The following is a 12545-nucleotide window of genomic DNA, read 5'->3' as shown; positions in this document are numbered from 1 at the left end:
TGGGGCTTTGGCCCACATGCCCCCTCCCCCAAACGCAGACATCAATGGCCTGGTTCTCCAGCTTGGCCGCTGTCAGGGACCTCCTGGGGCCCCGACCTCAAAGATGCTGATTTAATTTGCCTCAGGTGCTGCCTGGGCCCGGGGGCTTTTCAGAGCTTCCGCAGTTATTCTGATGAGCACCAAAGTTTGGGGAACCACTGGTGGAAAGGAAAGGCCCACGGGGTTGGGGGGGGACCTGCCCCTCGGCTGATGGCATCCTGCACACCTGGGGCACTCAGCAGGCCTCGGGTTACGCAAGCAGAGGTGAAGCTGTGAGGTTATGGCGACTCGAAGTTCTCACTGTCAACCAGCATCACCTCGTGTGCTTAAAAAGAAGGGGCGGGGTCTCCGCAGACCGGCACAGACTCCCGGGGCTCCACATGTGCTCGACCTGCGGGTCTCTGCAGCACAGCCCCCGTCCGGCAGGGTAGAGAGGCCTGGGTCAGGTACAGCTTCCCGGAGGAGGCGGGGGCGGACAGAGCAAGGGGCGGTCTTTAATGTTCCTGAGACTCGGCTACTGCTGACTATTCCAAAGCCTCTGATTCTTTGCCCGCAGCCGCTTATCCTGCAAGTGGCAAATCCCCGAGCCTGAGCCTTGGTAGGGCCCTGAAAGTTTGCATTTCCTAACAAGTCAGAAAACTTGGTCTCTTCCTTAGTGAATGGGGTGCTCGCTCAAAGTGACAGCTGGCGAAATTGCCCTTAACGTCTACTCTGCATTTCTTTCTTTTGATAAGTGCACATTTTTATTACAACATAGTGATCTGTGGATATTTCCTTGCCTAGGCTGTAAAACGTTACTGAAAAGAAGTCCCTCCTTTATTCCCAGCCACACCTGCCATATCAGGAGCACACATTCTTCTCACATGTGAGAAGACACGTTCAGATAGGATTTGTAAGTGTTTATCTATTTTTGTTAACTTTTTTGAGGACTATTATCCTCTTGTATAGCACTGAACTTTGTAAAGTATGTTTTTAGGAAAACTCATTTTTCTACTAAAGGGTAGAAAGACAAATAGAGGTCATGATCCTGGAGTCCCGGGATCAAGCCCCGCATCGGGGTCCCTGCTTAGAGGGGAGTCTGCTTCTCCCTCTGCCTGTCCCCCTTCTCATGCTCTCTCTCTCTCTCTCTCTCTGTCTGTCTCTCATTCTCTCTCTCTCAAATAAATAAAATCTTTAAAAAAAAGAGAGTTTGTTTAAAAAAAAAGAAAGACAAATAGAATCAAAATTTGAATCCGAAATCTTTGTTTAAAGGGATTTAATCGAAGCAAGGGAAGTCTGTCTGTCTTATAAAGTCACAATCGCATTGCAGAGCTGAGCTAGGTCATCGTCCTCACAAAGTAGAGAATAGCACTTTTTATATTTGTGAACTACAAATGTGGCTCAGTCTGGCTCTGAAGCACATTGCGGCAAGTCTGCAGCGATGTGGGAGGAAAAGAATGAGTTACCGCTAACACAGATGGGTATGCGTGCTGCACTCAGCTGCAGGGTGATCCTGTGAAGAACAAAAGCAGTAATACGGCAGTTTGCTGGCTTGTACACACTAATCTGATACAAACTACCTTACTTTTATATTTCCAGTCGATATGCATTTACCAATAGACTAGAAATAGCTGCAGAACCCTATTAATGGTCAGCATGTTTTGGTAACTGGGTGACTCAGTATGTGGATGAAGTTCATGTTTCCCAAGCCCACACGCGGCGCCACCCAGCCGTCCCAGAAAAGGTGTTCTCAGCCCTGGCTGCAGAGTGAAATCCCCCGGGGAGCTGCTGAAACCCGTGCGGCCCGCTGGTACAATAATGAGTATCGTTATGGGTGGAATCGCGGCACTCGTGCTTTTGAAAGCTGCTGCAGGTCATCGCGATGTGCAGCCGCGACCAGAACCACCAGCCCAGGGTGCCCGGCCCTGCTGCAGATTCTGCTGGGACAGGCACCTGCGGTTTGGCTCCAGGCCCGCAGATGTCAGTGCTCAGTGAGCGTCGCTGGGGACAGGAACACGGATGGATGGAGATTCCCTGACAGGCTGCCCTGCCCTGCAGGGGGAGGGTCTAACCAACTGATGAAAAGGGAAAGCAATACACAACGGATACTTTTTTCCATGTCCTCTAGTGAAGGTGGGCCGGTGGTAAAATAAGGATAGCGAGCGTTCTTGCTGCCTGTCACCCGGTGACCTTTATCCCAGGGCGAGAGCAAACCCTGACGTAGCAGTTGCATTACATGGGGAGACATTAAAAAGACTGTGTAAGCAGTTGTATGGCTTTTGTAAAAACAGGAGTCCAAGAAAAGGATTCTTGCTTTAAGAAACACTATTTTTCTCATAAATTGTATCTGGGGAAAAACCTGAAGCGATTAGTATTGTTTTCTCTCTGTGTTTAACGTACGGTCACGGTGTGCCCTCCGAGGTCGCGGGTCTGTCCTGTCTGATTTGCCCACAGAAGTACCACGAAGCCCCACCCTATCACCTAGCAGGTAAAACTGTGAGGAAAAGCATAAATACATATATTTTTAGGTGCATTTAGTTATTGTTTTGTTAACCCTTTTGACCTGATTTGGCTACCAAGTAATCTTACAGTGTAACACCATGTCTTGGAAATGAAGAGATCCTACAGATAATCAGATAACCTGATAATCAGAGGTGACCGTGAAAACTGGCTGACCACAGACAGCAGTAACGGCGTTGTTGAACGAGCAAGCGGGAGCTGACAGCTTCTGTATGTGGCATGTCTTCACATGGTAAAGTTTTGCTGTGATGAAAGCAGTATTTGTACAAATGAGCAAGATTCTCTTTTCTGTGGTTTACACTGTTGATCAGAACATGTTGATTGTTGGGGCGCCTGGGTGGCACAGCGGTTAAGCGTCTGCCTTTGACTCAGGGCGTGATCCTGGCCTTCTGGGATCGCGCCCCACATCAGGCTCCTCCGCTATGAGCCTGCTTCTTCCTCTCCCACTCCCCCTGCTTGTGTTCCCTATCTCACTGGCTGTCTCTATCTATGTTGAATAAATAAATAAAATCTTTAAAAAAAAAAAAGAACATGTTGATTGTTTATTGAGTATAAAAAAATCAGATGTGTATTATTATTGTTCTTTACTTAAGAGTACCTTATAAATAATAACATTGTATCCTTTGTTAACAATGCAGCATTGACAGTAGTTATTAATCATATCTGACCTATTGTAGATGTTATTCCTGATAACTTTTTTAAATTAATAAACTTTATTTTTAGAGCAGTTTTAACTTCAAAAACAGAACAATTGAGCGGAGGGTACAGAGCGTTCCCGTGTCCCCCCTGCCGGCTCCCCCACCCCAGCCTCCTTCTCTATCATGTCCACACCCAAGTGGCCTGGTAACTTTTTCTTTTAAAGATTTTATTTATTTTTTATTTGAAAGAGAACAAAAGAGTGAGAGAATGAGTGGGGGGAGGGGCAGAGGGAGAAGCAGGCTCCCTGAGGAGCAGGCGGCCCGATGTGGGGCTCAATGCAGGGCTTGATCCCAGGACCCTGGGATCATGACCTGAGCCAAAGGCAGACGCTTAACCAACTGAGCCACCCAGGCGCCCACCTGGTAACTTTTTAATGTTTGGAGGTTTCTTGTGTGTGACCAGGACACCCCTCAGTGCCGTGGTTTGCAGCTGCGTGTGTTCTGACCCAGTCTGCAGACCCTGCACACCGGCTTCTAGGCCCTCTGGGCTCGGCTGCCCACACCCCCCCATCACCCTGCCTTACCATCTGGGGACTTGCCCATTCCGTGAGGCCTTCGTGTCCTGTGCTTCGTGCAAGCCAGGAAAGTAACCACCAGCACTGAGGGAAATTGTTCTGGGAAGGTTGCGGTAAAAGTTCAATAAAAACCCGGTTCTCCAGGGAAGTACTTGAGTAGATAAGTGAATAAGCCGTCTTCTTATCTGTGCTAACCAAAGGTGTAACCCATCTCAACAACTGAGGAAAAGCAAGCCTGTTGATGAAGCAGGTGACACCACCGAGGAGAGGAGGTCAGCTTCTGGAAACCAAGGACCAGAAACTGAGCAGCTGGGCGGTGGGAATGCACAGGGCAGGAAGCGGTGGGCGTGCAAGTTCTACGCTGGCTTTAGAGAGTAGAACTAGCACCTGGAATCCACTCCCTTGGCCTGGAATAGTCCTCAGGGCTTAGGTTTCTTTGACTTTCAGTGCTCTGACTCCAGAGAATAAAGCCCCCGCCCTCCATGCCACTGCTTTCCCCTGGACCAGCTGGTCACCACACAATGCTCCACCTTGTTTCTGTTACACAGGAGAACTGAGAGCAGGAAGTCAGGCTCGGCCGGCTCACAGCCACCCCTGCTGCTTGCAATGTTCACTCCCATCATTTCCAGAAAATCACAGCTTGTTTTTGCATTGTTCATTCTGAAGATCATCGGTCTCCTACATGCAAACAGAGGCTGAGAGCAAGTTGTCATTCACGTGGAAGCAGGACTTCAGGATAACCAGGTCCTTGAAGAGTACGCCGGCCAGGAACTTCGCAATGTCCCCATTGGACCCCCGGGCTTCCCTGGCTTCCTGGCCCTCCTGAACCTCCACATGCTGGCATGGTCAGGTGCCTTGGGAAGGAATAAGCCCCTTAGAGCTCAAAGACTTTGATCAGGGTTTCGCCCCATATAGAGAAAGGCAAGTGTCAGCAAATGAGGCAGACATGGAGAGTATTATGGGGCCAAGCCTGGAGAACGTGCCTCAAAAGAACCTGCCCAAGCCCCAAACAAAGGGAAAACCCAAAGAAAAAGCAGGAAGAACAATTCTGTGCTCCTTTTCAAACCCTCCCCTTCTCGGGAAAACTCTTCTCTCGCCAGGTACTTATAATTACTTTCACAAGATTATTGGCCCCAAGCAAAATCTCTTCAGGCTGAGACCCCATCTGCCTTCAGCTTCAGCTGGAATTATGGGGTAGGGATTGCGTAGTGGAGATAGTGGTGCTACTGAGTTTGCCCTGAGGTGAGGGTTCGCCTCTGGGATGGCCATGGCCTTCCGTTGGTGAGTGGGGGTGGGGGAACAGATTGGGGAGCCTGGGGAGCTCTACAACCCAGGGTCCCCAGCACCTGGGACCGAAGGTGGTACTGCTTAAGCCAATGGGACCTGATGACTTAATAGAAACTGGGAGGCCCAAAGTTTCCAGGAGCCTAAAGACCAGTTCAGTTTTTTCTAAAGTGCGTAATCCCTTCTTTTCTTGAAACAGTGATCTTAAAAAACCCAGTGATGATTCATCTAGGCGAAGGTGAAGGTTGGAGAAGGAACAGCCATCCCCCCTTCTACTCCAGAGAGAACTTGGGGGCCACTTCTTACCAACTATTTTTATTTCTAAACAGCTTGCTTCTTTCCCGTTTCTACTTCTCCAGAGCCCTCCTCTTTTATCTTTTTCTATTGAGCCCAAACAGAAATGGGGAGATAAACCAACAAGGATATTTTAACGTATGGCAACTTTTCCTCTGCTCTTGCACTTGGCGGACCAATTTCCACAAGGGAAAGTCTAAATGAAATTGACCCAAGACAGCACACAGGCTTTATCTGTCAAGGACAAAGAGGCATTTGGAGGGGAACACTGTTTTTCACATAGTCCAACAACATAAGAGAAATTGAAATGGCAAACGTCCATCACTAAAAAACTTCACTAGACCCAAAGAGTTTTGAGTTGTTCTGGGGAACTTGCAAAGAATAGTTAAGTTTTATATCACTTAAAGTATTTCAGAACATAGAAAAAAACGGGAAGTTTCCCAATTCATTCTACAAGTTTGGAATAGTACAAAAATCAAAGAAATACTACAAAAACAAAATTATGTCTTCATTCTTGATGACTATAGATGTAGAAATCCTAAATGATATCTATGGAATCATTTATTTCCAGGAATTCAAAGACAGTTCAATATAAGATGCTTTGTTTACACGCATGAAAAACATAGTAGGGAAAATGTTAAAATTAAGAGACACAAAGTACTTCACAAAATGCAATCATATTGCTGGTAAAACCTCTTAGTAACCTAAGAATAGATGACAACATCTTTAACTGGTAAAAAATATCTATCAAAAATTTAATAAGAAACATTGCATTTAATGCTGAAATACCAATACTTCAAATAAGGATAGGAGAAGAGTGACTATTATCAGTTCTATTACTGAGCGCTCTCCTGAAGTTCACCGTTTTGAAGATAAGGACAAACACGTTAGTTATATATGATATATTTGCACCTTTAGAATATAGTCAGCAAGACTTGTCCCATTGCCAACGGTTAGAACCAACCAAGCAGCCTGCTTTTGTAAATAAATTTTATTGGAACACAGTGCACTTTACGTACCATCTATGGGTGCTTACACAGCACATTGGCAGAGTTGAGTAGTTCCAACAGGGATCCTATGACCTGCAAAACCAAAACTATTTCTTATCTGGCCCTTTACAGAAGTTTGCGGACCCCAAAACAAACTGACTGGAATAAATTATTAAAACAAATAAGAAAACTCAGTAGGGTGGCCCTGTGTAAATGTAATCAATAACTTTTCTACTTACCACCAATCATTAATTGAACGATGTAATGGAAAAGAATCTCATTTAAAATAGCAGCTAAAACTACAAAGGTATCTTGGTGTAAACTTAAATATGCAAGGACAGTATGAAAACAAAACCCACAAAATTTTGCTAAGGCATACAAGAACACTTAAAAGATATCTTACAGGGGCGCCTGGGTGGCTTAGTTGGTTAAGCCTCTGATTCTTGATCTCAGTTCAGGTCTTGATCTCAGGGTCATGAGTTCAAGCCCCCATTGGAGCCCACTTAAAAAAAAAAAAAGATATATTACATTTGTGGATATGAGAACTTAACCTTGTAAACATACCAGTTCTCCCTAATTAGTGTAGAAATTCAATGCAATTCAAATGAAAATTCCAATCATTATTTCAGGAAGTAGAAGTATTAGAACTTGGAATCTAGAAAAGAAAATGCACAACAATAGCAAAGAACATTTGAAAAACAACTGAGTTTTCATTTGATATCCATGATACATTGTGTAAAACTACAATAATTAAAACTGCATAGTACCAATGTTGTCATAGAAACTAATTAATGGAAATACTTCAGAAGTTTGGAAATACACACGTGTTGTGGGTGGAAATGCAGCAGATGGCAATGATAACGTTTCCAGAGAGTGGAGGAATGGAAGGCTCTCCAGCCAATGGTTTTAGAGAAAACGTCAATGCACTTGAAAATTAATTAGAGCTCTCTTTCACACTTTAAACAAATTGCAGATGACTGAAGCTCTAAGCATAAAAACCAAAACAATCAGAGTTGGGCAAAATGTATGTGAGTATTTCTGAATCTTAGGATGGGAAGTTGATGCCAATGGGTAACAACAAAACTTCAATGCTATAAAGACAAAGACTGGCAATGTGGTCTCCTAAATATCTTTTTTGGTTTTCCTTTTCCTTTCCTTTTTTTTTTTTTTTTTTTTTAGTTTTTAAAGAAAAAAAATAACTAAACACAGTAAAAAAAAAAAAAAAGCCAAAATTCATATGAAGGAAAAAAAACTTTAAGATAGAGCAAGGATTAACACCACTAAAACTCTGACAGAGCATAAACGAACAATTCATGGAAAAACTACAAATGACTAAAACATTTATGAAAATATATGTTCAACCCCACTAACAATCAAGAAAATGCCAGTTAAAATGAAATGATAATCTCTTCTCATGACACATTTCGGTGGGAATATGAAGTGTCATGATCTTTTTGGAGGACAATCAAAATTTTAAATGTGTGTCTCCTTTGATATGGCAATTTCACTTGTAGAAATAAAGTCTACTAAAATACTGTTATTGACTCAATGTGGCTCCCCTAAAATTCGTACATTGAAGCCCTCACCCCCAATGAGTAGGGTCCTTGGCAGGTGATGAGGGTTCAATGAGGTCGTAAAGCTGGGACCCCATGTGGGATCGGCGTCCTTATAAGACAATAAAGAGACCAGAGCTCCCTCACTCTCTGCCAGGCGAGGACAGAAGAAAGCAGCCACCTGCAAGCCAGGAAGAGACCTCTCACCAGAACCGACCGTGTTGGCGTCCCAATCTCAGACTCCTGCTTCCACAACTGTGAGAGAGAAACGTGTGCTGCTTACGCCACCCAGTCTATGGTGTTTCGTTTTGGCAGCCTGAGCTAAGACCAATCAAACAATTATGCAAAGATATATGAATGAGAATGTTCACTAAGACATATTTTGTAATTAGGGAAAGAAAGGAAAGTTTTTAAGGTCCATCAAAAGGGAAATTATAAATCACGGAACATGCAGTTGTTGGAAAGAACAGGGTAAATCGACATACAGTAGCATGGAGGTATATTCCCATGATATAGTTTTAAATGAAATAAAGCAAGATGCTGAATAATATTTCTGTTTTTTTTAAAAGCTTATACTTGTGTACATACCTACCGCGTGAGTGTGCACACGCCTGCACATACATATGCAATCTGGAAGCCATCTGGATATATTGTCACCCCATCATGGTGGAGACCTGGGGTGAGCAGGGAGCAAAACGTAAATAATAAAGTGGCAAGGGGGGAATTTTACTTTTTAAGTTCTATGCTGTTTGGATTTTTATAATGAATATATGTAACTTTGGCAATCATGTTGGGACAAAATTTAATGTATGTCATTACATTGTCTTTCCCTTCCCTCCACTCACAAGCAGACATTTAGCAATTTGTAGTTTAGCATTCTGTCCTTCCTGATCTCTCTCCCCAACAAAAATCCTTGTGGCAGCATCTCCTGGGAAAGCCATCAGTGGAAGGAGAACGTGGTCTTCGGACACTGTGGGGGGCAGGGAGGGTGTGGTGGGCAGAGAGCATTTGGGGCTGAGAACATAGGTTCTTGTGATGACCAAGGACAGAGGCACAGCATTTGATGACAGAACCCCTCTAGTCTGACTGTGTCTTTCTCAGCTCGGGCTGCCAGAAAATAATACCGCAGACCAAGTGGCTCACACAATAGATATTTATTTCTCCCAGTTCTAGGGTCTGAGAAATTCAAGACCAAGGTGCTGGCTCATTTGGTCCTGGTGAGCGTCCCCTTCCTTTCAGAGAGCCACCTTCTCACTGTGTCCTCTCACATCAGAGAAAGTGAGTCTCTGTTGTCTCTTCTGATAGGGACACTAATCCCATCCTCAGGGCCCCACCCTCATGATCTCACCTAACTTGACCTCCTGAAAGCCATCTCCAAACGCCATCCCATTGGGGGTGAATTCAACATAGGAATTTGGGGGAGACAACACAAACAGTCTATAACAGAAAGTCTTTATTTCAGGAGCAAGAGATTAGGGAAGGGTAGAGGACTTCAACGAGAGTACACGTCTTCTATAGTTTAAGTGAGATCCAAATATATAACCTGGAATTTCTGTTTGATCTTGTTTCTTTAAGTGATTCGAGTATCCACGTGTTGCCCATTATAGATCAAATTTCCAATACATAACATTTTAAAGCTTAAGAAATAAAACAATATTTTTTAAGTTTATTGACTGGAGGCATCAGCCACAGAAAGATTTGGAAGGTGTTTTAAAAGTGAGTTGGGGGGTGCCTGAGTAGCACAGTTGGTTAAGCGTCTGCCTTCGGCTCAGGTCACAATCTCAGTGTCCTGGGATCGAGCCCGGGTCAGGCTCTCTGCTCAGCAGTGAGTCTGCTTCTCCCTCTCCCTCTGTGCTCTCCCTCTTTCTCTTTCTCTCTCTCAAATGAGTAAATAAAATCTTTTTTAAAAACAGCATAAAAAGTGAGATGGAGGGGGTTAGGAAGGCTTTCCTTATTATTTTTTAAAAATTTTTTATTATGTTATGTTAATTACCATACAGTACATCATTAAGGCTTGATGTAGTGCTCCATGCAATATGTGCCCTCCTTAATACCCATCACCGGGCTAGCCCATCCCCCCACCTCCCTCCCCTCTGAAGCCCTCAGTTTGTTTCCCAGAGTCCATAGTCTCTCATGCTTCATTCCCGCTTCTGTTTACCCCCCCCTTCATTCTTCCCTTTCTTCTCCTACTGATCTCCCTGCTATTCCTTATGTTCCACAAATGGGTGAAACCATATGATAATTGTCTTTGTCTGCTTGACTTATTTCACGTAGCATAATCTCCTCCAGTCCCGTCCATGTTGCTGCAAATATTGGGTAATCGTTCTTTCTGATGGCTGAGTAATATTCCACTGTATATATGGACCACATCTTCTTTATCCATTCGTCTGCTGAAGGGCATCTCGGCTACTAAGGCTTTCCTTAAATATTTAAGCAGCACACCCCGAAACCAGCGTCAACCCCATTCCACAAGAAAATTTAGCCCTGAGGTGGCAGGAATCGACTGTATGTAATTAATAACCTCTCCCCTGCCTTTCTAGAATGTGCTAGTTATGTACCATCCTTAAGACAATCAAGACAATAGTCACTTAAATAATTTTTTATAAGGCTTAATTCTCTCCGGATATCCTAGTTGGAAAACGCCTGCTGGCATCCAAGAATAAAGGATGATTCCAGAGTTCACCCATTATATTAACCAAAGGAATATAATTCATAAATTAGTAAAGTGCCAATTACTCCTTGGAACAATGAAAGAATTAAAGAAACAATAATAATGGATACTATATATGTAATATATATACTTATATATATAAGACACTGTGCTTAGTGCCCGTCTACACTATGAAAAAGGATTTTCTTATTTGACAGATGAAGAAACACTTCAAATGCAGTGTTCTACTGCTATTGTGGCCATAGGAAAAATCATGTCAACCTTGCTCAGGACCCAAGCCTCCAGCTGGGGTGTTTCCTCGGAGTCAGCTACCACACTTCTCCAAACACAAAGTAAAACCAGTCAAGTCTGGTGTACGATTGGTTCCAGCCCCGTGAGAGCGCGCAGACACAACGTATGAAGAATCTCAGCTCACTCAGCAAACGGTAATTGACCCACTGTGCACCAGCACAGGTGTTGAACTCTGTGAAAATACCAAGACTACTGTTCCAAAACACATAACGGTGCACGCACACACACATACACGCATGCACGCGCATCGGGAAACCGGCTGGGAGCCACGTATGCGGACCCTCTCCTCCTCGGCTGCCAGAAGCGGATTCAGACAAGCTGAAATGGTTACAGCCAAGTCGAAATCATACATCCTGATAAAGGGCAAGCAAAAAACAAAAACAAACAAACATTAACATGGTAGCTAAGATAATATTCTTTAGCATGAAAAGTACAGACCATAACGGGAGAGATACAAGAGGCAGAGTATAATCTGATAAAAGGAAAGAGAAGTGAATTTTAAATAAATTCTCACTTGTCCTTCTGGTAAAGACTTCGGCCAGCACCCCTCCTCTTCTTGGCCTGTGGGAGATTGCACTTGCCTGCGAGGGGAATGGGCCATATGACTTTTCTGACCATCGGGCTATGAAGGAAGTGACTCCTGAAACTTCTAGGACAAAGCATCACACTGCAGGGTGGAAACTCCAGCACGGTCTACCCAGATCCCGGAGTGAGAGCAAGCCCGTGTGGAGACGGGCAGAGGGAGCTCAGTTAGGGTTCTGTCATCACCCAGAGAGGTAATGCACCCATGCTTTGCAGGTTGTGTGGTCCTTTAGACCTGTTACATGGCAGCCTGCAGTCCCCTCACTCTGCCCGCCTCGGTGCCATCCTACTTCTGCACAGTCTCTTATTTTCAGTCCCAAACCAGAGGTTGTTGAGTCGAAGGGTTATCTGCCAGCACCCATCCACAAATGACAATTTTTGTTTTCTAAAAATAGTCCTAAATGTCCATTTGGTTCTTTTTTAGCATTTTGTACAACACTCATCTCGGATATTACCCAGACTGAAACTATTTGTTTAGGTCTTGCCACTAGGAAATTTCCATTCATTCATTCATTCATTCATTCATTCATTTTCTCAGTACATCTTGTTGAGTACCTACCATGTGCCAGGAACCGTGCTAGGCACCGGAAACTGGATGGGAACAAAGCTAACAAGGCCATGCTCTCCTCCAGGATGCACAGTTTCTTCCTTCCTTCCTTCCTTCCTTCCTTCCTTCCTTCCTTCCTCTCTCTCTCTCTCTCTTTCTTTCTTTCTTTCTTTTTCTCCCCTTAGCCTGTAATGACACGGAGGATTTTGAATATCTGGATCTGAAGGTACCAAGGAGTTCCCAGAACAGCCATATTGGGTTCTTTAGGTCATTCCTTTTTCTCATTTACTCATTTCGAGGACCTCCGAAGCCTCCTCGGTGAGCTTTCCTTTAAGAAGCTCGTGACTTGGGGTGCCAGGGTGGCTCAGTCAGTTAAGCGTCTGCCTTCGGCTCAGGTCATGATCTCAGGGTTCTGGGATTGAGCCCTGCATCGGGCTCTCTGCTTAGCGGGGAGTCTGCTTCTCCCCCCAGCTCGTGCTTTCTCCCTCTGTCTCTCTCTCAAATAATAAATAAAATCTAAAAAAGAAGCAGCAGCAGCTCATGACTTGAAAAAAAAATCTACCGTACCATGTCTAGTATTATT

This window comes from Ursus arctos, unplaced genomic scaffold, assembly GCF_023065955.2.
Source record: "Ursus arctos isolate Adak ecotype North America unplaced genomic scaffold, UrsArc2.0 scaffold_3, whole genome shotgun sequence".
Taxonomy (NCBI): Eukaryota; Metazoa; Chordata; class Mammalia; order Carnivora; family Ursidae; genus Ursus; species Ursus arctos.
Note: the sequence above shows the minus strand (reverse complement) of the source record.